Genomic DNA, 22,841 nt, shown 5'->3' with positions numbered 1-22,841 from the left:
CGGTTGCAGCAGCGTTAGTCATTAATGTTACGGCCTTTTATAGTAAAACGCATGGGTGTAATGTTACTATTTGTTTCTGTTTGTTTTGAATTTAGGCATTATTACAGCCCGCTGCACGTAGCAAAGCGAGTTCCCTCGTTTATCAATATGGTAATATTATATTTGTGGCTATTTGTTATTCACTTATAGTTCCAGCTCATTCAAATTTGTGCAAAATATTGATTATTGGCGTTATGCAAAGTGCTCACGAAAGAAAGTACAAATGTTTGTCTTTAGCTGTTCATTGACCCTAGCTAATCCAGTCATTTATTGAGATATTAACCATTTTAAAAAGAATAAGAAGCGATACTACGAGCATTCATGCAGAATCTTATGGAAGTAAATAATGCGCACTCGATCGTATGTAAAAGGATTGAATACATTCATAAAAGAAGAACTAATCCCGTCGAGTGCATTGTTAAACAGGATGCGTTGTAATTTATAACCGTAAGAGCGGTCTTTATAAAGATTCTTGAAAGTGTAGTGTGAAGGTAACTCTCGTGGCAGGATAGGCGAGAAAATCAAGTCCTTAAATGTTTGAACAGCGTCTCCAGGGCAAGTAAGTTTTCACTTTGATAAAAGTCATCCTCCTGGGAACATAATTTTCCCATGAGCACCAAACAAATCACCTCATTGAAACAATTAATTTTTCTTATTTAACCCGGAAAACTGAGGACCTCGAAATACTCTTTTTGGAAGATAACACTCCCAGGGACTGCGCAATCGATACCCCGTTTCAGAGGAAAAGAAGCCCGAGGGTGTCGAAGTTACAATTATCCGTTTGACGGTACTTCGGTTCCCCGCTTTGAAGAAGCCCCCGACCGCTTTCGTTTGGCGCCGAAATAATTTTTACTCGCGCTCTTTTCTCCCCAATTCAGTCTTTTCGGAGGTGGCGAGGCAGGTGGGGGGTGGAGGAGGAGGGTAGAGATGGGCATGGATTTTGCGCCGTGGCCGGAGAATTCCGTGTTTTCGCGGCCGTAAATATTACAGCTCCCTCAAATTTAGAGGAAGGTCTTCTTCTCATAAAATTCCAGTTGTGTTGCTTGTGACACCCCCTTAAGCTACCGTTCAGATAAATGCTTCTCAAAAAATAAAAAGTATCACGTGGCATTATCTTGGCTTGGTTGTTTATTTCCGTAAGGCGCAGCTCTTGAGGCCACAGATTTTGAAAAATGATGTAAACGTGCCATTTGTGAAAAACCGTTTCGAGGACTCCTGGACGGAGTCGTAAATTTATTCATTTCCCTCGTCCGTCAGCTTCTCCGTATGACTCTCCGGGGAAGGGCAGGGACTCAATTTTGTTAACACGTTTCGACTCTCGTGATGGTGTTGCCCCGGGAACGTCCTCGTTCGCCGCTGCTCCGGGGGACATGAGGTCTCTGGAAGTATGTTTAATGCAAGAGGTTGTTATTAGTCCGAGTTCCTGTGCCATTCCCGCTCCCTCAACCCCCCTACCTCCTCTTTCCCACCCTCTCCATCCCTTCCTCCCCCTATCCTCAATCTTCAATTAAGACGAAGACGCGGGATTTGCCTGTGTCCTTTCCGCCCGTGTTCCTCCGCGCCCCCATTCCAGGAGAACCACCTCAACTTCGCCGCTTGGTTTTGTCGGACCGTCTTGTCATCTAAATTGCGATCGCAGTCGCAAGCAATAAAGTGTTTTCTAAGCGTCCGACATATCACTATGGTCACTGAAACGATAGTTCGCAGTTTATACTGATGGTAGTTTAGCGATAAATAATTGAGACCTCGCCTAGACTCATTTCAAAATGCTGACATTGCCCACAGTATGAACATTTGTGTAAATTCGATTTAAAATTCCAGTGGAATTGTTCCAACGATATCAGTGGTCTCTGGTGAAACTATATTGTGGAATTTAAGTTGTTCAAAATGTGGGCAAATGTTGGAGAGATAAAAGCATATCAGTGCAGTATACATTTCTTTTCCTGTAATGATAAATGAAAGTTTTTGACACTGGGTGATGCAAATTGGCCGTCTTGAAAACCAGCGCTTAAAGAAATTAAACGTTTTAACAGAATTTTAAAAGTTATTACTGTAATATTCGCTAATTACCTGTTTGGTCTCCATGGCTGTTTTCTCGTCGCAAGTATCACATTTTACCCTATGAAAATGTGGACGAGATTGTCGTGAGGAGTGTTACTCATAGCTGTGGGTGAATTTCCGATGTTTTCCGAATGGCCAGTGATCTATGAAGTTGCGAGACAAAGAGTGAAAATCTTATGGATGCAAGCAAGCTGATAAGTATTCTCTACCCTTCCCAACATTGGTGCTTTTCGACCCGCTGCTATTTGGGCAGGAGGTGGCCGTTGGCCGTTACAAGCTCGCACTTTACAATGTAAGGGGCATGCATAAATCTCATAAGTTTTCCGCCATTAAAAATAGCGTGAGATACTGAAATGAATTCACACTAATACCTTAGGGTTAAATATAACCCCACGCCAAAATTGTGGGCGGGTGTAAAATGAAATTCTCAGATAAATTTTCGCTAAGACGTCCATCGATCGTAACGTGCCGCTCTCGGCTCGACTCGATGAGGATGCCGAGTGTGAGTAAAGCGGGATATCTCAATGGACGGGGGCGTCCACCAATTAAAAATATTGAGTCGTTTTTCGGACTTGACGCTCCTTCAAGTCTTCCACACGGCTATTCTCAGTGTATTCTTGACCCATAATGTAAAACTTGTAGCCCTTTCGTCCGCCCTTTGCAGCGGGCGGGTGGTGCAAGTGCAGTTCCCACGCGATGCGCCCTCGACCTCTTTCCCGACCCACGCTTCCGGCGATCCCCGCGGCGATGATGATGGGAGGGCGGGTCCTTGGGCGCCGACGACGCGGGGGGTGGAGAGGGGTCCGGTAAGAGGCCTCTCCCCTCCCACCCCCCCCCTCCACGAGGACTCCCACGTTTCCGCAGCTTAATGGTCACGTGCGGGGCCTCTAGATCCGGCCTAGTCGACGGAGATTTCCATTCTGCCCGGAGTGTTTTCTCGCCCCCTCTACTCCCTTTCCGTATCTCCCACCCTCATATCCCGACCCCTGAGAAGTTCCGGCGCGTTCGTTTCTTTGTGCTCGTTGCTCCGGACGATTCACTGGCTGTCCCACCGAACGTTTCCGGGAAGCATCGGTCGAAGTGGCTCGGCTTGAGGGGGGGCGGGTCGTCTCTCTCTCTCTCCCATTGAAAACGTGTGCCAAATTTCGGCAACGATGGCGCATCGGCGATCCGAATTATATTCCACTCAGTCTATTCAGGTGCCTGTGCCAGTTTGGAATTTTAAATTCCTCCTGTTAGGTGGTAGCTTGTTTTTAGGAACGAGTAACTCTTCTGGTAACCTCAAGTTTCTCCTCGCGAATGACAAAAAAAAAATTCCTGCTATGAACGTGTACGTGTCATCTTAGTCTAATGTTCACTGCGAGGGCAAAGTTTAAACCGTTGCTTAATATTAATATGATACAGAACTTTGGTTAGTTCGGGGAATGAATGCTGAATGTAACGAATTGCGAATAGACTTTTTACCAGCTCAGAGATCTACTCGGAAAAAGGAGATACTCTGAACATATTTTTTTTGTTTTCTTGCAGAAAAGGGACATATATTGACGTGTGTACCTTTTTGTGTAATTGACAAGTGTAATTAGGTATTTTTCTGTTATGAATGAACGAGTTAATATATGGTACAAACATTTTATTTTAGTAATATCACCCTTCTAAATGGAATGTATTAATGTAGTTAATTTTTATTAATTCCTTTAGTTTTCGCTGATGGTTTTTGCCCAAGTATCCGCTCCCTCACGTCCTTCTTGTTGTTGGCATGGCAACATATTAAATAATGTTCTTATTATTAACTGAATGCACCCATATTTTAAATATCTCTATAGTACTCTATACTCTGTGACAGAAAATGTCCTGCGCATCTAGTGGAATACATTTATTCTGCTACCTATTCAAATAGGCATCCTCAAATCTTAGCTCACCGCCGCAATGAATATGTCCTCAGACATTTTTATGATCCCAAAATTTGTATTTCCTCCCCATCCAACAAGAACATTAGCGCATGCAGTTCCTTTCCGCAAAAGGAAGAATAGCGCCAAATTTAAGTTGCAATAATCGAGTTTCAAATATTTAGTCTTGGCGAATTGCGAATGAGTGAATTCTGGCGTTGCGAATCCCCTATCCAAGTAGAGGAATATGTATGGTGTGGTGGCTCACATACTGGCTTTCCACCCCGAAGGCCTGGGTTCAAATCCCGGAGGTGGCAACATTTTTCAGTGGTGTCCCGATCCCTACTTGGTACGTTTTGTTAAGAGAACTTTTGAGTCCGCCGTCCGTCGGATGGGGCATTAAACTATGGACCCTTTGGCGCCTATCTCTGGTGCAGACGCCGGGTTTCCTCTGCACCCTTTATCCATTCCCTGAACATCTCAACCACCAAGTCACTCACCTATCCCTGATGGCACAAATAACCTAGGATGTCGCTCGCCCCCCCTTCCCCCTAATAACTCATACTGACTAATCAAGGGGGATCGAGATGGTGAGGTGGCTATCGTACTGGCTTCCCACCCAGAGGGCCCGGGTTCAAATCCCGGCGGTGTTGAATATTTTTCAGTGGTATCTCGATCCCTACTTGAGGTGCTTTGTGGAGGGCACTTGGAGTGAGTACGCCGTCCGTCGGATGGGACGTTAAGCTGCGGAACCCGTGGCTCCTTTCTTAAAGAGTAGGCTAATGCCGACGCCGGGCTTCTCTCCACCCTTCATCCTTTCCTGTCCATCCCTAATGGCGTAAATTACTACCTGACTAATCATAAGCTTATACTCTCCCGCTCAATATTTGTGATCGCATTTAATTGAATCGTCTCGGGCTTCCAATCAACCCCAGGGGATGGTGAAGAGATGGTCGGCCTCTTGCCTGCTCACTTGAGATTATCTTCTTTCCCCACCCGGAAAACTCAGCGGCCTTTGCTACCCTTGGATTCCATGAACTTCTACATTGCCAGGGGCTCCATGCAACGGAGTAGTCGACAAGTTTTGGTCGGCATTAGCCATTCCGCTTAACCGCCCTGGAAACCCTGCTCAAGGGTATGCCTGCGTGTATGCGTGCGCGCAGTCTGTGCGTGTGTGTGTGTGGAAGTGGTAGTTGGGGAAGTAAGTTAAGTTAACCGATCTCTCGGGTGGGATTCTTCGAGGGGTACCCATTCGTCGGCTTCTTCCGTAGCCCTCGGCTGGGTATGCCTGCAAGGAGGACGTCTCCGTGTCCACACAGTCAGTTGGATGGTTTTGCCGACAATGTTGATCTTCCTACCTTCACGTGGCAAGGCGAGGACGGCCCCTCTCGTGGTTTCTTCATTTCCTTTTCCTCCTCGCTTGCTCTTTCGCCTCTCCATCCGCCGCCCCACCCGTCCCCCCCCCCCCCCAAGCCCGCCCGAAGTGGCTCCGACGCAGGGTGAAAATGATTGCAGCTGAAAGTGGCCGGCGAACAACGCGTGGCATCACAAGGATTCCACGACATTACGAAAGGATTCAAACTCCGGCCCTAACTCTGTTGTGCGGAAAATTGTTACCCCCTCCCATCTTTTTCTCTCCTCTCCCCCCCCCCCCCGACCAAAATATATATCCAGTGTCTCCCCCACTCCTCACACTCCCGCTCGCGTGAATCCTCGTTCGTGACGAATGTTTCCAGCCAAGAGTAAGGACTTGGAAAAATAGGAGCCTCTTTATAGGGCGTCACGTCACCCCCCCCCCCATCCCGCCAAAGAAAGTTTCCGCCGAACTGGCTAGCAGAGCTCCCGTGCGTGACGGAGGAAAAAAAATGAAGAAGCCTGGCTCACCCAGGGATAGCACGCCTCGGAACCGAGGGGGCTAATCCCGGCGATTCATAAAAGGATTTTGGGATCAAAGCCAATCCCTCCCGGGCGGAAATGACGAAAAGGGTACGCCTCTTGGGGCGGGAGGGTGGGAGTGAGTCGCGTCGGCCGCCTTGGAAACACTCCGTGACGCCCTTTGTCGCGTGCGAGGAGGGAGACGGGGCGAGGAAGTGGTGGATGCCCCCTCGCGGTCCCCATCTTCCGGGGCCCTATGACAGCGCGCTGTCGCCCAGGGACCTCGGGCGACGCCGTGCTTGCTCTTGAGACGGCGCGGGCGGGGGGCGTGAGAGGACTGTCCCCTAGGTCAGTATCCCTCCCGGCACTTGGACAAGTCACGCCCCTAATCCCCAAACAACGAATACACGTTCCTCTTCGCTTCGCGAGCAAAACACTATTATTTTTACGCGGACCCTCGCCGACTTTTTCTTACGGCCCCCTAAGGTTGAAATTTATGCTCCCCGCTCAGAAGTGGCACGGGTGGGCGAGGGGAGTAGACGAAAGTGCTTGTGTTCGACCAGGGGGGGGGAGAGAAAGAGCGTGGGGAGGGGAGATAGAGAGAGAGAAAGGAGAAAAAAATAGAAGACCCGTCTGAACTCACACGAGTCCTCTCAAGGAGGTGATGAGAACGTCTGAAGTAGTCTGAGGACTCCCGTTAAGGAGTCTCGAATCACGAGGAGGCCGAAATTCAAATCGAGCTGTAATGAGCCGCGCCGCTGGATTAGTGGCGGCAAATGGAAATGAAGCCGTACAAGTTGCCGACGCCATTTCGTGCCTACAACTCGATTAAACGGGGAGGACTGTGCAAAAAGACGGAGATCGTCTCTGACTGGGGTTGGACGTCGGAGCACACTGCCCTCCCGGTATGGCCAGCCGTCTACAGACGACTGGCCACGGGCTCGCTCTCCGCTTCAAGAGCGGTGGTGGCCCCATGGGGCCTTCCCTCGGATGGCTGGAGACTCGCCCGCGGCAATTACCCGTGTCACCTGCAGTGACCCAAGTCGTTCTTTTCGCACCATGTCCAAACGGAACGAAAACATGGTGCATTCTGTGCGACCGCGTAAATAAGGTGGTCGGCCAATTATTCGGGGTCGACCGAGGGTGATTGAAGTGGAGAACACATTGGCGATATCGATGGTGTTTATCGCGGCCAAACATCGCGGGCCCCCGTGAGTACGAGTATTGGAAGTGGTTTCCATGATCCCCATCAACTTAACGCCGAATCATGTCCTTTTAGACACAGTAATCGAATGGAACACCAAGTAAAGCTAGCTGATCTGAGTGTGCATGGGCACCTGTTTTTCGGCCGCCTCCTCCTCAACCCCCCCTTTCTTCCCACCCGAACTCTTCGGCACGGCCCTCGGGACGTCGGAATGGATCCATTATGGCCGAATTGCGGAGGAGGAACAATCAATTTGTCGACGGGCAATCAATTCCCTTCAGAGCCTCCAAGACCTCTCTCGGCCTCCCCCCCCCCCCCCGAGCCACGCCCCTCCTCCCAGGGCCAACTCAATGGTGGGGCGGCGGCGAAGACCCCCTCGAGACGTGGCCGAAGGGGGATCCTCCACGCCCGCCCAATTCCATTTTTCCCTTCGGGGGAGGAGGAACGTCGACGCAGTCCCCCCCTTCTCTCTCTCGCACCCCGGCATTCAATTCCGGACGCTTCCTAATTAGAGCCCGCGGCGTGCGTGCTCAGGGGTGCCCTCGGAAAACGGGCCGCCGGTTGAGGAAATTGTTGGCCCGAGGTGGCCGGATCCTATCCCCACGGATGGGCTCAGGGTTCCCCGGGACGTACGACGACGAATCCTAGACTACCCCTTTAGGTTTTAATATGAGGAACATGTCAACCCGCCGCTCTCACAGACGGCGCGGGTTTCGTACCGAATGGGGTCGCGCCTGGCCTGTGAATTATTCAAGTATTAATGTAAAAACATTTGATAACATGTATAACGTGACCGTCGGTAGTCATTTACTTAATCTCCGTCTAGTGAGTCCCATAGAAATATTTTTCATACGGAAACGAAAGTAATATGCATTTTGTAGCGCGGTAACGATAAATCGATTTGCATTACTCTCTTGTTTACGTTGGAACGTCTTGCGAACGCTGCAACAAAATTTACATTGGTTTTATGTACTCAGTTCCTCATATTTTTCCCATCGTTATGTTGAAAATACACAAGTAAATCCTCGATTCATCAAGCATAGGAATATCAATTTTGAAGCACTATTTGAAATTTTATTCTGCCACGGTAAAGCTCACATTTTTTCGCGACTTACTACGTTGCTTTCAGTTAAGATTTCACGAGTTCTATATACGTACCACATCATTATATTGATAAAAATAACTTCAAATCATATTTTTATCGTAATATGGAGCACAACAGTTCAATGTGTAAAATTATAAGTCATACGTGACTTCATAGAAGTTTTTGTGACCGTAATGCAAAGGATCAAAGGGATATTCCACATTTATGCCCATTTTTCCTAAAATCCCTCTTCAATATGACATCCGTTACCAGTATATATTATCGTGCCTAAACTGGTCGTTATCCATGAGTTCAAATAGACCAAGCATAACTTCTACCTGAGATACCGCATGTTATTCACCTATACAAATTCCACATGTGAGATATAGTAATTATTCACTAAAAAAACGTCGATGAAAATGTTATAAATGGTTAATAGGTATTTGGCGTGGTGAGCTTCGTTTACAGAATGGCAAACATATGTCAACATTGACGCAGTGTTGCCATTAATTTCATGAGTTGCTGCCCCAAAGGGTTCGTTAAATCATCGATTTGCTTAGAGTTTGAATGTGATTTTCCATATTTGTCGTCGATGAATAGTTTATAAAACACTAAAATTCTCCTCTCTTTCGTGTTTAACTTCTAAATTTTCCATCCATGTAAAAATTATGAACAGGATATCATTTGACGTACTCGTTTAAGATTTCATCGCGCAGCATTTAAACATTGATTCGCTTTAGCCTCCGCTTTCCAATGTTGAAATCGTTATAGACGTGAAGCTCGAGGAAGGTGGGAGAAAAACTATCGAGGCTTTTCAATTTTAGAATGCAGTTAATGCCTTTCTTTGTGGGTAATTTATAAAACCGTAAGGATACCTGAAAAAAGGAATAATGCAAAAGCATTCTGGGAGAAGAGAAGAGTCGCGCCGTTTACGGGAAAGACTTCCACTCGTCAAGATAAAGCACTCTTGGCAGCTAGCGAGCTCCAGACAGACGCCAGCGCACTCGCACGCACGCTAAAGCCCACCAAAAAATCAAAACGCAGGACTCAAGAATAAAATCTCGTATACCGCTTATTTTCTTCTAGGCTGGTTGAAATTTTTTCCTGCCTGGATCGTTAAATGTTTTCCTTCGCAAACGCCTTGCCACGGCCATATAAAAAAAAACCTAAAAACTTTGAAGGCTATTTTATTTGGATTTTAAAATTGGTGGTAATAATTTGAAAGGTGGGTGTTCTTATATTTTCCGATGCTTATCATTGGCTTTAAATATATTTTCAAGCCCAAATATTATCTTAAATGTCAAAACGTCATGGATTCGATAAGCGTAATTATTTTAAAATTGAATTAGATTTGCTGTGAACAATTAATTGTGTATAGACTGTGGGATAATTGAATGAATATATGGTTGGGAATGAAAGCAAAGCAGTTGTAATTGTATGGAAATGGTGTCATAATCACGTCATTTATCATTTACTTTAAAAATTCGAGTGATAAAGTAACATTAGTGTTTGCAAATGTGAAATTATTTATGATTGATATTCCAGGAATCTCAAGTGTGTCAACAGTACTGCTGCTACTGCTGCTAAAATTGATAGGTTTAACGATAGACATTTGGAAGTGGTCTGCACAACAGGCATAAAAAATCTAATTGATTTCGCTCCGGCATTTGTTGAGTCATGTGTGATGGCGTTCATGGAATGAAGTATATTTTCCTATTGTAATAAGCAAAGAATTCTCCAGATATTCGTTTAAACGCTGCATGCGAAAGTGTATAGAAGCGGGTACATTGATGTGATGCGGAATTTCTGGTAGAGAGGAACACATTGACGGTCGGAATTCTAGCATTAAATATCCTCGAGACTTATATGACTATGGTTTCTTGTGTGAAAATTCTTTAGGCTAAACCAAATGAGGCACAAAAAGAAATGAAAGCATGTGGTATGCTATTACAGCGCATATCTCAAGTAAATGGTGCAGTTAATACGTCGTGACTGCTTGGGATCTGATTGTTCCTGTCTCGGCTGAGACGTGAAAAAAATAAAAAAAATACCTCTCCGTATGTCCACATTAATATTTTTGCATTCCAAAAAACTCTTTATGGTTAGTGATACGTAACATGTTATGAACACTTTCCATGGAAATCAGCTTTTAACCTTGGTCTTCGATATGATCTGCGGTATAAAAATAGTAAGGTGCACACATTATTCGTCTACGTAAATTTGAAGCAGAGAATTCACTGTCCAAATAGAAAAACCATAAAATTGAATATAAACGTCCTTTTTGCACGGCATTTCATAGTGGCGCTTATTTGGGATAGTCCTGGCCATGAAAGCGATTTTACCGCCGGAAGGAGGCAATAAAATACGACGCGTTCACGTTTGCAGGACTGACATGCAGTAAAATTTATTGTGGAGTAAAACTATGGGTCATGGGCAGCACCTACATATATGTCTCCATGCAGTAAAGGACTTTGATGTTATTTTTAAGGCGCATTTTCAAAGCCTGTGTGCATTGGCTATTGACCTGAATAAGTTCATATTCATAACATTGTTGAGAAGTCAAAGAGGAGAACTTCTTCACGAGTCCGACACAAGTGTTACGCGTTGTAAGTCGGTGTTGTTTTCTGAGAATTACTATCGCGTGCTGGGGGAAAAGTTTTAAGTAATCGACGTGAACTGAAGTTGTGTCGAGTTATAAATCAGAGCGCCCGTAGCGTCAGGGCTTAACTCACTATTCTGACGCCATTTCGCGTCAGGTATAAATGCAATCCCGAAGTCCAATGCCCGAGGTGGTATTTAATGTTTATAGGCCAGTGTGGAAAAGAACGAGCAGACATTAGTGCCATTACCTTCCTAAACTACTCCACCGTATCATTCAGTGAAGTTACAAAACTTGCGTACATCGCGTGATATAAAAGGTCGTAGTGTGACGCGTAACGGTGGAGAGAGAACATTAAATCATAACATGGCATCGAATTATATTTTAATTGATCATTATTCATGTGATATTTATTTTACCTAATGGGATGAAACGCCGACCCAATGACTCATAACCTCTTCAGCTATGTAATGCACGTTCGAGTAATATTAAAAGGAAATGTTCCGTTTGCCCAAAGGTAGTGATGGGAATTTGGAAAAAAATGAGTGAAATTATCTATAACGGCGAAGAAAACTCTAATCTCCTCTTAGCCTATGAAAAATTAACGTTTTACCAATGTCGTATGTCCTTTGGTACAAATTTTATGTATATATGTATGTATATATGTATGTATGTATATATATATATATATATATATATATATATATATATATATATATATATATATACGTATATGTAATTAAAAGTCTACAGTTATGCATTTTCGAATGAGGATACCAATGAACAGCAACGATTATCAGGCCCTCTTCGTTTACTCTTCTTCGAGCAATCCTCGGAAAAAAATCCCATGGAAGTTCGGGGCTCGATAGTTGATTAAGAATTTACTTCAGGCTAATGTTAAAATATCCTTTCAATTGTAGGTCCTATTTCGGCTTCTAATTTTCCTTTTTGTATAATGGAGACCTTTTGGCTTGCCTTATTTATTAAATAAATTACAGTGGAAGAGGAGTAACGGGTATTCTGTGTTGAAATGTAGTTGCACATTTCAAAGGATGCTCAATTACCTACTAATAAGAAATATAAGTAACAATTTCATTGCGTTGACGAATATGGACATGTATATTTTTCTTAATAATCATTATCTGAAATCTGTTGTTGCTACTCGCGATTGGCACCGGAAATGTCGATTGGTATTGTATTTATGAAGAAAACCTTTCCTTATCATGACCCGCGAATCAATCCATACTTCAAGGTTCACATCCTCGGGGAAGGGGGGATCAGGAATTGTTTTGTAATTGTCTGCGGAAGATGAAGTATGAAAAGAAAGGTGCATCATAATGTTCTCTGTGGTACGTAGCCTCCAATGCATCCTGGCATTCGTCGAGAGTGAAGGAAAATAAAATCGACATATTTGTCATTCACTTGGTGAACATTACGAATATTAGGTGAAATAAGTTAGTTTATATCCCTTTCCTGTACAGCAACTTCATTCTCACAACCAACTTCTCATTGTTCTTGTGACCTGGTTTACATATTGTATCGTCAAAACCGTGCGTAGAGACTCAAAATTGTAATGCTGAAATCAAGCTTTTATATAAAATTTTGTTTCAGTGGAAATATGAAGTACTGAGACAGATATATCTAATGATATGGGAAATTAGCCTACGGCGCTGTTTGAATTCTCGTGACTCCTGGGCTTCTTAAGAAAAGAATTGACTAAAAGGTAAAAGAAACTGATAGCATTCGTCTTATAAAGATAACTAAAATCAAACGTTTAATATGATTAAGAATGCTGAGAGTTTTCCTGCCCGGCTGGTTGATTGCGATTCCACGGCAGAAAATTGGAAAAGGGGATATTGTCACTACTCGTCTTCAGGCTGAGCTTGCCTTCTCTTGTATTTTTTATGGCTCCCCTTCTCCCCCAGTCATGACTTGTATACATAAGGGGATAAGAAATAATGAGTCGCTGGGAAAAGGGAAATCGTTTGATGTGGTAGTGTTGGATTAGGACCTCCGAGAAATCCCGGGCAGAATGGAGAATGAAATAAGGGGAAATAAGTGGATTTGCGAGAGAATGGATTCAAGCAACTGCTTGATATTCAAGTCCTTAGGGTCAGTTGCTGATGTCATCGCTTCTCATGAATTGACGAATAAATATATCCGTATAAACGGGCGACAGTATTTTTTTGTGCAAAATATAAACTTCGGTGCGTTTGCAGCTTAAAGTTACCTAAGGTAGGTAAAAATTTAGCGTAAAAAAAGTGTCGTAAAATGTACCATTTTCGTCTTGTATTTTCTCTGTGACGCCGGATTGAAGTCCAATTAACCATAAAACTTGTGTGTGTGTGTGTATATATATATATATATATATATATATATGTGTGTTTGTGTGTGTGTGTGTGTGTGTATATATATACATATGTGTGTATGTATATATATATTATTTATATATATATATATATATATATATATATATATATATATATATATTATATGTAAATGTATGTATGTACATATGTATATATATAATCAAACAAAAGTGATTAAATTTTGTAAAGGAAATTGGCCGAAAGGATTTTGGAACATTAATCATTTTATGGTAATTTTGCTGGGTGGGTGACGGAGGGGGATGCTCTTTATGCTCTCGCTTCATGGATCGGAGTTTGCCGGTTCGATCCTGATAGAAGTTGAAATTTCACGTTTGGTTATTTTGACCTTCACTTAAGTAATTTGAGGAGACACTTCAAAGAAAGTGACCCGGTTGGAGGGGAAGCTAATCATCGTGGCCCATTGGCGGCGTCATTCCTTTGGGGCCGGCTCATGCCGACGCCTCGATCCTCTTCACCCCCTCCCTCCCTCTCGCCAACCACTGCGGCAGTACGCGATTAAGCCGGCAGCTCGCTCCCGGGAAAAGCGCGCAAAAATGTGAGCCCTGTTCAAAGAGAGAGGGGAATACCTCGATTGAGTTTACCTTACTTTTGGATACTTTGCCAACAGATGGCTATCGGCGTGAATTTCGTTTCATTCATTACATTTTGTGGCAGAAATTATGCGCATTTATTTTAATTTTATTTGACGGGCTTCTCAGCCGTCCTCTTTTCTGTCGTACATTCGGCTTGGTTCTGGTTTTAAAACTATCTTCTTCCTTGTTTTTTTGAAAGCGAGAAGAAGGAAAAGTATCCATTTCGTTCGCCATCTGTGCTTAAACTTCCATTCTTTTGAGCGCTAATACTTAACACTGTTGGTTTTATACCCCAGGGCTCTCCTTCTGTTTTCATTTTTAAGAATCACCGAACTGATTTGGGTGGTTGATCAGGTGACGTCAGGCGTCAGCTAGCGTCGTGTTACCTGAAACTTCATTGCAGTTAAACGCTCGGATTTGGTATTGCTTCTATTGGATGCGAAATTCATAGCGGTGATCATTTGTCCGCCGTCGTACACAAGTGCCACCGCTACTTCCTCATGCACGTCATCACGTGCTCAGATGTCAACTAATTTGTCGATGTTTTAAATAATATCAAATTGAAAGCGAGTTAAAAATGATTGTATATGTAGGGTGGTCCTTTCAAAACCATGAAATAAGGCGATCTGAAATATTGCAATAGCGGAATGCGAGTGGTACATAGTTTGTAATTGTGTTTATTCTACTCAGTGGCATTACCGTTAAAGTATATAGGTGGAGCGAACTTTACGCCATTAAGTCATTTCCCTGGAAAATAAGAAAAAGTATTTTGTTGAAAGTGCACTAAATCGAACTTCTCTCAATTCTTTCGTTAGAGGCAAGTTTGCGTGTGTCGCATTGTCGTATATTATAAAGGGAGTTCTCAGGATTTTAATAGCTTTATTTACGTGATATACAATGTGGGAGATAGCACCTTAGTCAAAATAATAGTCATTGGCGAAAGAATTCATTGACATTGGCCTCTTCGTGTTTCTAATAGGTGTGCAATTGCGTTAGACTTTTGGGTGGGAGTAGATCAAAGCCTTGGCCATTATTGCATGGATATGGTAATCTTCATCGATACGGCCTCATGCCATAGAAAACATAAAATTTGTTTACTTTGCGGTGATTGTCAATTCCCAAAGTTCAACTCTCACTCTGCCTCCATCAACCCTTTCATTTTTCTTCTCCCCTATCCCATCCTCCCCTTTTTAGTTGCCCTATGGTTACTTTATTACCCAACTGTGCGTGACAGTTGTACCTAACCACCTCATCGTCCCTAGATTCAATCTTCAGCAGCAAGGGATGTTTTTATTCCCGTCTGAAAATTAGATCGTTTAGCCGTGTGATACTTGGTCAGTTTAGTACATTTTTGCGCAGCTATGTTACCTCACCTTTTAGTTTTTATCTTCCTCGTTCTCTTTAAATAATAGCAAATTTTTTCGATGCGAAAGCGACGGTGAGCGAATTACTTTTTTTATTTCAAAGCTGTTTTTCCAAGATAACGAATTCCTGCTCCGTAGCATTTTGAACGCTTAGTATGTTAATCAGTGCATGAGCGTAAACAACGCCAAAGGCATTTTTTCCCCGCAGACGTTCATGTAACCATATAGAGAATAATGGCTTTCCCTTTATTACTTTTGTGATAGCCAGCATTCATTGCGCGTGATAATTCTTAACAAGGCCAATATCTTTGATAAGAAATACCTGTGTCGCGGTCCTGTAATTTGAAAGGGAAGTTATTGGACTAGTCTGCACTTGGGAATATTTGCCTGCCGTTCGTCTGCTTTTGTGTCCAGAACGGGCACTTATGGGACATTTCTTTCGCTTTGTTCATCCCATGGGGAGCGGACTCCCGCGTCTATTTCCTCTTTCAAACTCTGCCCTCTGCGCAAGGCTCTCTGGAGTTTAAATGTTCGTGGCTCCCTCGGCAAATCAGAGTTGAGATTCCATCTTTCCGACATTCAATACGCAAGAGAACAACAATGCCGAGACAAGTGAGTGCTCGAAATGTAGACTGTCGTATCTGATTGCCCAAGGGGGGCCCAGAGAATTTAAACTCCAGGGAGCTTTACCCGCCAGACGAGGCGGAGGGCACTGTTTTCACGAACGATCATTTTTTTAGATCTTTTTTGAAGGCAGTGGCTACTTTCTTATCCATTTTGTGAAATTGGTACGCTTAGTGTTTTAGAATTGCGAGACATTTCATGCGCAATTTAAAACTGTGGAATCCGGGCGAATAAAAAGCATAATTTTTTTCCTACGTATGCATGACCAGCGACTAGTAACAAACACGAAAGTTTACTCCAAAGGGGAATAGGTCCCGTATCTTAGTTAACCAAGTTAAATACGTGAAGTTCACTTTTAATAAAATTACTTAAAACATTAATTTTTCTCCAATAGATGGTGATTCGTCGTTAGTTTAATGCGTAGCCCACTAGTGTCATATCCATTTGAATTTTCCACGCGCACCCTCAACACAATTTCCTGTTAGACATGAAACTCTATATAACATGCCGAATCATTAGCATATAAATGGGTGAATATAATGAAATATTGAATTTAAATAAAATAAAAAATATTTCATAGTTCAAAAAGTACTTAATACGTTTTTTCATAAAATGCTTAAATAAATCAGGTTAGAATTAGTATCACACGTTAGAGTATCAACATTTGTATGGACCATAACATATTTGTATCCATTATGTCTACATATTCTCAGGAATATAGGATAAGGATAGAGATTTGGCAAACAAAAAGGAGCGACACAATGTCAGTGGGGAAGTTAGAAGGAAGAAGACTCCTAACAGAAAAAAGTTCTTCAACTGGTAATAAGTTGTATTCCTATATTCATTAATAGTATACCAGTGGGCGGTCCAAGAGGAAGGAGGAAATAAATGGAAACAGATGCCGGGGGTGTATGGCAGGGCCCTAGATATCAAGTGGAATGTTAGGAAGAGGATTGGGAAAAGGAAAATTATTCATTAATCAAATTCCCAAATATTATTTTTTAACACTACTTAGAATTTTTTGAATTAATACTCATGAGGAATAATAATTCCTCATTGTTAACTCAGGGTTATATATGACTACACTATCGATCTAATTACTATACGGCAATCAATCTATTTGGAACAGTACATTTCTATTGGTTAGCACTATTTTTAGTTTAAAGAATTTTGCATATCTCGCCGTGCGTATACAGTGTGCGTTCCAATAGTAATGCAATTAAATTTCCCGCGTTGCTCCAATTGGTCGGAGTGGGATCGAACCTCTTAGAGTAGGTGGGTGGAACGCGGGGTTTTTTCGCGAAACCGGTCTCAGTGCTCCCCAAGCTGTGAAAGCGGCAGGACGTCAGTCATTGTAAACCTCTGCGCGCCGACCTGTGGTTTTCAGCGAAGGCGTTTGTAGTAGTGGGTTGCGATCGTGAGTTTTCAACGCAGTGTGAGTTGAGCATTTGACTAATACCAAAAAATTCCAGTTTTCAATAGTGGGCACTTCATTTTACGGGGAAAATTATCACTTATTGATTTTAACTGACTTTTCGTAGTTTCACGGTATTAGATTTGAATTAGAATTTTCCCGCTCATATTTATAGAATGTTCATTTTTTGTATGGAGATATTCAAGACAAATTGTAATTGTGAGGCTGGATACACGGCAGTGTACTTGTAATGCCCATAAATACAAGCTTGAATCTGAACGACCTTGTTTCTGTGAGTGTCGCCGGTTTTTGCTTATTTGCATTCGGCTTGCATTTGCTTTCTTTCACTATGGACAGTTGATATTACCATAAAGATATCATAATGAGTGGAATGTATAGAAATTTGGAACCAGATCCGAATATTTTTGGATTTCTTTTATGTACGACAATCTCGTACAATTGTTTGAATGTGTACTGAAGTTTGGCGTGGTTCATATTTTGTTTTAGTCCATCCTCCCGAGTACATCCTATAGCCCTTTGAGTGAGAAGCGAAAAAAAATATTTAAATAAATAATGGATCGCAGCACACTGTTCCAGAATTTTGATAGTTTACCTTGGTATATCCACCACTTTCACGATGTCTCGCCTGTGGCGCTCAGCGTTATTTACGACGTCTTAAAGTGTGGAAGCTTTATTCGTACTCGTAGTAGCACCTAGTTATCCTGTTGCACCATTGTCTGATGAAAACTGTTCAAAGACCTTGCTTTGTGACTGCTGTCATCCGTAGGACATTTTGTATGGGCTCTTAGAAAAAGGAATTATTCGTCGCAGTTGGTCCTGTCGTATGTTATTTTGAAGTGAGGGGCCCTCTGTTAGGGCATTCTATTTTATTGAGAAATTTGATCCGTAATCGAAAACACAAAAAGGTATTTACAAATGATTCGAGGGTGGTACAAGCGAGTTTTTTTCTCGTTGATGTCTACCAAAGGTTTCCTACTCGCGTGAAGTAATGTTTAAGGATATGAGTTGAACATCATCCCGTGGATACAAATGTCATGGAAAAACAACTGGAAGGCTTCAAAACGTGCATATAGTGTGAAAGCTACGGCAGAATGTTTTCCGCCGCAGTTTTCTTTGCTAAGAGCAGACATTCTACCCTGGAGTTGGTTAAATATTGGCCTCGTATTTTGCGTATTTTTGGATCGGGTTGAACTTGAATCGGGTAGTGGTTGTGGTTGATGGCTGGATACTTTATTTCCGAAGCAATTCCGAAATCAGAAGTGGACTAAAGACAGTCGTAGTCGTAATTGTGGAATAATTCAAATTTGGATGCCAATTTAAATGTAGCCCCCAGAATGTGTCTTTCTTAGAGTTTGTGTGGCTGGAAAAAAATACTATATAAAAAACAGGCGGAAAGCCAATATTCTCATGTATACTAATATAGTTGAAGTGTGCTTCAATTGGAGGCACTCAATTAGGATGAATCTTTAGTCATAAGAAAACTTGAGTGTTTTTTCTAAGTTGAACGTATCCAATTTCCATTACGGGAAATATAAATCACACTTTGGGGTTCTTCCGATTAGGTATAAAAATGTTTCCAGTGAGAAAGTAAGGAAATTGTTACATGTTAAATTTTTGGCTTCTTTCACGGCGATATTCTCAGATCAAAGCCCTATAAATTTAATTAAGCGAATTAATTAAAACAGTGGAGCCATCCTATCTCAAACCTGATACCTCTCTTAGTTGACAATGAATTCCCTCCTTTATCGACCGAAAATGAGTTGATAGTAGTTTTTAAACAAGACCATTCGAATAGGAATGCTCTTTCCATTTAATTAATTTGTGAGTAGAATGGGAAGCTAGCCTTATTAGCCAGTAATTTCTTGAACTAAATCCTGAAAGGTGTTTGCAAGCGCAATACATTTAAAGAAAGCATGAGATTTTTTGAGAGGAAAGTTTCCCGGAAACTGTGGGAGATGCCGCTACAGTAAATTTTAACGGAGTCATCCACTAAGTTTGCATTACAATGCAACAATTTCAGAGTGTAAAAATGATTCCCTTAACCGGGATTTGAACCCGGATCCCTCGGCCGGCCGAGTGCTTTAGCCAGTTAAGCTGCCGAGGCGTCCTCTTAAACTCCGAAATTGTGGGACCTTTAGGGAAACAGAAAATACCATTCAACAACTGTGGTGAATTTGCAATTAATACTTTTAAGCGGTGTACCTTTTTTGAAGGATGATGAAAATAGTCCCTTTTTTGTTGAATACGAATATTAGCACCTCTAAAGCATACAATAGCTTGTTCGGGAATAAGTGGAGTACGGGATATTTTGTTCCGGCTATTATTTTGGTACTAATGTGATTACCCCGAAACTTTCATAAATGGAAACGAACGACATTTTATCCTATCTCTGTGCCATACAATTTGAGGCATTTCCTTAAAAAATATGTAGCATGAGTGCATCCTCCCTCTTCTCGTAATTCCCTTTCGTTTAGTTCAAGTGTCTGCAATGCTTGCTTGCTCTGTCGTCTCCAGTTTTCTGCTGTAATTTTAAGTATTTTTTTTTACAACTGTGTGAACTAGTTAGCCACGTCATCGCGGCAAATGTATTTACAGCATAAAAAGACACGCATGCACACCTATTTCTTTCCAGGTAGGCAAAGGAAAAAACAATCAAAAAAGATTTGCACATTATGTACTTCACTCTGCTTCACTAATTATTCCCACTTTTTCATCGCATGCTATTTTGCCAACTTGACATTCGTAAATTGTTTCATATCTGCTAATTTGTTCTTGAGGCTTTTAATTTGGCTTGTCTCGAGAGACATTCACCCATTTCGTTCTCAGTCCACCCCTTCCTGTCACGAACCGTTTACTCTTTATTTCATGCATCTGCTTCGTGACCCTAAGCTCATCTATGTATTTTCTCAGCGTGACAAAACCAGCATAGAAAACGTCTTTCACACGGCTATTGCCGGAGTACCCAATTCACATTCTAACATAACCTAGCTCATTCCTCACCAACCCCCCATATTTTCACCACAAACGCTGCCTAAGTACCCCATGCCCAAGCATTTAGACAAAATTTATGCTTATCCCGACATGCCCAGGTTTTTTTTTGTTTGAAATAGAACAACGTCGACTCTGTTAATAATTTTAGTAAGGACACATCCATGTAAGTCAGTTGTTTGCAACGCATAAGTTTGCGCGAAAAAAGCAAAGGTTCATGGTGATAACTTAGCATATCATTGTGACGGCTTATCATTTCGTTTTCGCGAGCGAAGTTTCGTGATTCAGGCCCTTCTTCTTGTTACTCTTTCCGAGGGAGTTATAGCATAGGCCCCGCAAACTTAAACTCTCGCACACCCTCCCCTCCTCTTTCGGTAGTGAAGGAGTCTCCGTAATTATTCAATCAACCTTTTGGTCGTATGCGTCAAGACGATAGATTTTGGGAAATAGTGGAGAGGTCAAGAAAGTCTCCGTGGCGTCGGAACCTTTTAAGGGTGCAACGGCCAAAATGAACAGGAAATTCCAGGCAGCGTCGTGGGCCCCTCCCAAAGTCCCACCACCGGTCCCCGTGTTCAAAACACGTCCCCGGTTGAAAAGAATGAGTGCAAAATTCGGGAAAGTGGTTTAGGGAGTTCAAACAATTTCCACTGACCCGTGCAAGTGTAAGAACTCACCCGGGTGCGTGTAAGCTTGGGAATGTGTGATGACGCTGTGGAGGTGGTGAAATATTCGTTCGAGGGGGAAAGGCGTTTTGGCGTTTCATTAAATACGAGTAAATAACGATGAAGTTTGAAAATTGTGGATGGAGCAAAAAAATACCGAAGAGCATGTTGGCAATTTATAGAACGACCTCTTTGACTCTGCCAGGTAAAGACATGCACTGCTGTGTCAAAGCGGCCAATAGTAGTTTGGCATGATAGAATATGAGGTTTCATAAATACAATTTTTATATAGACCCTTTTTACTAAGCCGCTTATTTCGCAAATTTTTTTTTTGCATTTCGTGGCATGGAAGAAGCAGACCAGCACTAAAAAATTGGATTACTAAAAAAAGTTGAAAAATTGAATGCTATAGTCTTTTCTTGAGGGGCTTCTTTTGAATAATAGGGTGTTGTTAATAATGCTGGTGGCGTCCCATAATGTATCTAATAAGAGTCTATGCTTTCTTCGTAAGTTGACATTTCGGCGGAGATTGTCAAATTTTGAGTTGATTAGTACTATATATGCTCACCTATTATTTTTATAATATGCATGATTCTTTTGATTTAGAAATAAGTAAATGCGTAATGTCATTCATCGCGTATACATTTGACCTTTAATATTCCTGTTATGAATGGCGCCAAAATCTGTTGGTTTTTAAACAAATTTCATCACCAGAAATCAAATTTCTCCGAGAAAGGAGGAAAGGTAAAGTGCATAAAGAAACTGGTACAAGGTTTACACAAAAAGGATGCTATTTATCCCTAGAGGTTTTTCCGAGGGAGCAATACGCCTCGAGATAACCCAAAGATTTTAGTTGTCAAACACAACTTTGGACTAGGATGTATTTTAATGAAATTTTTATTTAATTTTGGTGAAATATATTTTTCTATGATAAGCGTAGCTTTATGAAATAACTTCAGCCATCGAAGTAGCTTAAGATCACCAAACTCTTGCTCAGAAATCTCTCTCTCGCTCTCTTACCCCAGGTAGAATTCCCAAAGAACCAAAGCGGCCGGTGAGCCGCCAAATGATTTCTGGCCGATAAAAATAAAAATCTTTTTAAGGCTATTCATTTCGGCGCGCGTATTTTCGAGGGCGAACGCATGGAAAGTTGCACATGGAGGGATTTATGGCCATTGTAATTATCGGAGCGAAGTCGGTGAAGTCAAAGTTTTTTGCTCTAGCAGGTCTTCTTCGCCTTAGTTGGGATCAGGTGTGGGTGTACTTTATAAAGAATTCTGAACTTGATTGGCTCGGTTCCTCTGCCCTTCGTATTTATCGCTTAACCATGCAGTATTTAAGAAACTGGATCCCATAATAGATGGAAGAATGACTAGGTTCACCATGGAAGTGAAATAAGAGAGCCCTCTCGTACACAAAAGTATAATGACTTGGAACAGGAAAAAATGTAATGAGGACGGGAAGGTGGCTCAGGCAATTTCGTTGAGGGTATAGTGGCGAGTGGCTGAAGTGGAAGGATAAGTCGTGGGAGAGTCTCAGGCTATGGTTTGCAACGCAAGAATTTCCAATTACCATTTTAAAAGAATTCCCCGAGACCCCGTCTCCTTAACGGTGGAACAGTTGACGTAAAGCGAGCGGACGGCGTCGTGGTCCCCTGTCGTGTGATGGTCGTGGCGAACTGTTGAGTCATTAGCCTCGCCGAGGAAGAAATCTTTATGTTCCGTTGCCCTGGCCTTGGAGATTTCCGATGCATGCGGCTCTTCAAGTTCCTTGCAACTAAATTAGATGTCGACGCTCCGTGCTGCATTGTTTATAGAATCTTTTATGTTCAAAGGAAAGTTTCTCAAACTGTTCATTGCGAGGCCGTGCGGCCCGAACCAGTAACTCTTCTGGAGGGCAGTCCTTAAGGAAGTTTGGCCCGAGAGGACGTAATTATTCCTATGGACGAGGCGTTTGTGCTATCGGAGAAAGGACCGAGGGCTCTACACGTTACAGGTGAGGCTCGTTTGGTAGTCTCCAAATACCTTCTCATCTAGTTCATGTGACATCAAAGCTTTA

The 22,841-nt window shown here is 42.4% G+C and overlaps 1 protein-coding gene across 1 annotated transcript in view; it reads left to right on the top strand.

Annotated features, from left to right (window-relative positions):
* Positions 1 to 22,841, top strand: part of Ephrin (ephrin) — a 229,252-nt gene that overhangs the window by 168,748 nt on the left and 37,663 nt on the right. The gene's annotated exons all lie outside the window — the stretch shown is intronic.

Source organism: Hetaerina americana, unplaced genomic scaffold (genome assembly GCF_022747635.1).
Source record: "Hetaerina americana unplaced genomic scaffold, ioHetAmer1.1.p SCAF_51, whole genome shotgun sequence".
NCBI classification, from domain to species: Eukaryota; Metazoa; Arthropoda; class Insecta; order Odonata; family Calopterygidae; genus Hetaerina; species Hetaerina americana.
The sequence above is the reverse complement of the archived record's forward strand: the minus strand, read 5'-3'. Positions and strand labels throughout refer to the sequence as shown.